We start from the raw sequence: 4,129 nt of genomic DNA on the forward strand, positions 1-4,129 counted from the left end.
CACATGCCTCAGAATGACAAAATTTAATGACACTACTTACCTCATTGTCGGGTATGCATCGTCGAAAAATTTGATCAGGACAATACTTAAAAAAATAAGGATCATCCCAATAAAATTTTTTGACCTCTTTCAAGAATTTATTTTTATCTTGTGAACTCCAATGAGAAGGCATTTTATTTGTCACAAGAAAATTTACAATATTAGCAAACCAAGGCATAGTAGTAGCATAAAATAGTTGATCATCCGGAAAATTTTCATTTTATTGGTAAATATTTCATTTTGAGATGATTCAGAAATTATTCTTGATAAATGATCGGCTACTACATTTTCTTTTCCTTTTTTATCTTTTATTACAAGATCAAATTCTTGTAACAACAAAATCCATCTTATTAATCTCGGCTTAGCATCTTGTTTATTTGATAAATATTTTATGGCAAAATGATCAGTGTAAACAATAGTAGAACCAATTAAATAGGATCGAAAATTTATCTAATGCAAACACTACTGAAAGTAATTCTTTTTCAGTTGTTGAATAATTTATTTGAGCACTATTTAAGGTTCTACTTGCATAATAGATCACATAAGGTTTACCTTCTTTTCTTTGTCCTAACACGGCTCCTACAACATAATCACTTGCATCACACATTAATTCAAATGGTAAAGACCAATCAGGAGGTTGTAAAATAGGTGATGTAGTTAAAAGATTAATTATTTTTTTAAAAGCAGTTTCACATTCTTGAGTCCATTCAAATTGTGCATCTTTTGTTAAAAGATTTGAAATTGGTTTCGATATTATGCTAAAAATTTTTATAAATCTTCTATAAAATCCCGCATGACCCAAAAATGATCAAATTTCTTTGATCGTGTTTGGTGATGGTAGATTAGCAATAACATCAACCTTAGCTTTATCAACTTCAATTCCTTTTTCAGATATGACATGCCCTAACACAATTCCGGATTTAACCATGTAGTGACATTTTTCCCAATTTAAAACAAAAATTTTTTCTTCACATCTTTTTAAAACTTCTTCCAAATTTTTAAGACAGTTTTCAAATGAGTTTCTAAAAACAGTTATATCATCCATAAAAACTTCCACAAATTCTTCAATCATGTCACTAAAAATACTTAGCATGCATCTTTGGAAAGTAGCCGGGGCATTACATAAACCAAATGGCATTCTTTTAAAAGCAAAATTTTCGAACGGACAAGTGAAAGTAGTTTTTTCTTGATCTTCTAATGATATTGGTATTTGATAATACCCCGAATACCCATCAAGAAAACAATAATAAGGATTACCTGCCACTTTATCTAAAATTTGATCTAAAAATGGTAACGAAAAGTGATCTTTTCTAGTTGCATCATTTAATTTTCTATAATCAATGCACATACGCCAACTAGATGGAATCCTAGCTTGTAATAATTCTCCCTTTTCATTTTTTATAACAGTGATGCCTGATTTTTTTGGTACTACTTGTGTTGGACTTACCCATTTACTATCCGAGATTGGATAAATAATTCCGGCATCTAATAGTTTTAAAACTTCATTTTTAACAACTTCTTTCATGTGTGGATTTAATCTTCTTTGTGGTTGTTGATATGTTTTAGCATTTTCTTCCAAGTGAATTCTATGTGTGCAGATTAAAGGATTTATACCTTTTATATCTTGCAAAGTCCATCCAATTGCATTTTTGTGTTTTTTAAGTAGTGTTATTACATCTTCTTCTTGTTTTGGTAAGAGGGTAGAAGATATTACAATAGGATATGTTTGATTTTCACCAAGAAAAGCATATTTTAGTTCTATTGGAAAGGGTTTTAATTCATGTTTTGGATGATCATTTTCTTTTACTTCTTCAAGTTCATTAATTTCTTCAAATAACTTTGATTTAAAAACATTTTTTGAATCAAAACTTTCCACTAAACAAACTTCAGATTGTTGATTTAAGTTTTCTTGGTGTATATTTTCTTCCACAATTGTTTCTATTGCATTATCATCTTCATCTTCACTAATACTTGGTTGTTTACATAAATTGAACACATTAAGTTCTAAAGTCATATTTCCAAAAGACAATTTCATTATTCCATTTCGACAATTAATTAAAGCATTTGAAGTTGCTAGAAATGGACGTCCCAATATTACTGGAATTTCGTTATGTACTTCTATTGGTTGTGTATCCAAGACAATAAAATCCACAGGATATATGAATTTATCGACTTGAACTAACACATCTTCTACGATACCTCTAGGTATTTTGATTGACCTATCGGCTAGTAAAAGAGTAACATATGTAGGTTTTAAATCTCCCAACTTAAGCTTTTCATAAACTGAATAAGGAATTAAATTCACACTTGCTCCCAAATCTAACAAAGCTTTTTTAATTTTATTTTTTCCAATAATACATGAAATTGTTGGACAACCGGGATCTTTATATTTCAAGGTAGAATTATTTTGAATAATAGAACTTACTTGCTCCGTTAAGAATGCTTTCTTCTTTACATGAAATTGTCTTTTTACAGTACATAAATCTTTTAAAAACTTTGCATAAGAAGGCACTTGTTTAATAGCATCTAATAATGGAATATTTATTTTTACTTGTTTAAAAACTTCATAAATATCAGAATCATTTTTTTGTTTTTTATTATTTACTAATGCATGAGGAAAAGGAACATGTTTATTTATTTTATCATCAATTTTCTTATTTTTAGGACTCAAAGCATCATCTTTCTCAAAAGTATCAGGATTTGAATCCTTATTCTTTGAGTTTAATTGATCTTTGTTTTCATCACTATATGGATCATTAACTATTTTACCACTTCTAAGAGTAATAACATATTTTACTTGATCAAATTTTTCTTGATTTTGATTTTTAGGATTAGGTTGTGGTTGAGATGGAAATTTTCCTTTTTCATGAATATTAAGTGCAGATGCAAATTTTGCAAGAGTTTCTTTTAAATCATTCATAGATTGAATGTTTTGAATATTAATAGACTCTTGCTTTTGAATGTATGCATGGATTTCATCTTCAAAATTTTTTCTTGGAGGTGGGATATAAGGAGCATAACCTTGATGATTTTGGTTATTTTGAAAAGGTTGTTGTGAAGGTTGTGCATTATTATCGTTCCTCCAACTAAAATTGGGATGATTTCTCCAACCAGGATTGTATGTTTGTGAAAAAGGATCTAATGTTGGTTTTTTAAAATTGTTAACATAATTGGCTTGTTCATGGAGACATTCTTTAAATGAAGGCAAAGTAGGACAATTTTTTGTAAGATGATCATGTGTGTCACATATATGACAAACAATTTCTTGAACACTTTTTAATTGATCACTCTTTTTCATTTCTAATGACTCGATTTTTTCTTGCTAAAGATGCAAGTTTAGCTTGAACATCTACATCATCTTTAAGATGATAAATACCACCCCCATTTGTTGAATTATTGGTTTTACTTGGTGGTTCAATTGAGCCTATATTATCCCAATTTTGAGCATTTTCTGCTAATGACTCCAAATATTCCATAGCTTCATTTGGGTTTTTATCTTCAAAAGTTCCATTACACATGAATTCTATCATTTGCCTATCTTTAGGTATTAAACCTTCATAAAAGTGAGAAACTATTCTCCATATTTCAAAACCATGATGTGGGCATGTATTAAGTAACTCTTTATATCTATCCCAACATTGATAAAATGTTTCCCCTTGTTTTTGAGAAAAAGTTGTAATTTGTCTTTTAAAAGAGTTTGTTCTATGGGAAGGAAAAAACTTTTTTAGAAATTGTTGTTGCATTTCTTCCCATGATCTTATTGAACTTGATCTCAAATTTTGCAACCATGTTTTAGCTTTATCTTTTAAGGAAAAAGGGAAAAGCTTTAATCGAACAGTATCCATGCTACAATTTTGATCATTATAAGTGTTGCAAACCTCCTCAAATTCTCTTAAATGCAAATATGGATTTTCAGAATCTAAGCCATGAAAATTTGGTAAAAGTTGAATGACTTGTGGCTTAAAATTGAAATTAGATGCATCAGGAGGAAAAACTAAACAAGATGGTGTACTAGTTCTTATTGGATTCATATGGTGCCTAAGTGTTCTTGGTTGTTCATGTTCTTGATGATGATGATTATTATTATTAT

At 29.1% G+C, this 4,129-nt stretch overlaps 1 non-coding gene across 1 annotated transcript; it reads left to right on the forward strand.

The window, feature by feature from the left end:
• Positions 1-3,627: 3,627 nt before the first annotated feature.
• LOC140894051 (small nucleolar RNA R71) lies at positions 3,628-3,738 on the forward strand. The gene has a single exon (XR_012153604.1). It is a non-coding gene; the product is annotated as a small nucleolar RNA R71 (small nucleolar RNA).
• Positions 3,739-4,129: the final 391 nt, after the last annotated feature.

This window comes from Henckelia pumila, chromosome 3 (genome assembly GCF_033568475.1).
Source record: "Henckelia pumila isolate YLH828 chromosome 3, ASM3356847v2, whole genome shotgun sequence".
Taxonomy (NCBI): Eukaryota; Viridiplantae; Streptophyta; class Magnoliopsida; order Lamiales; family Gesneriaceae; genus Henckelia; species Henckelia pumila.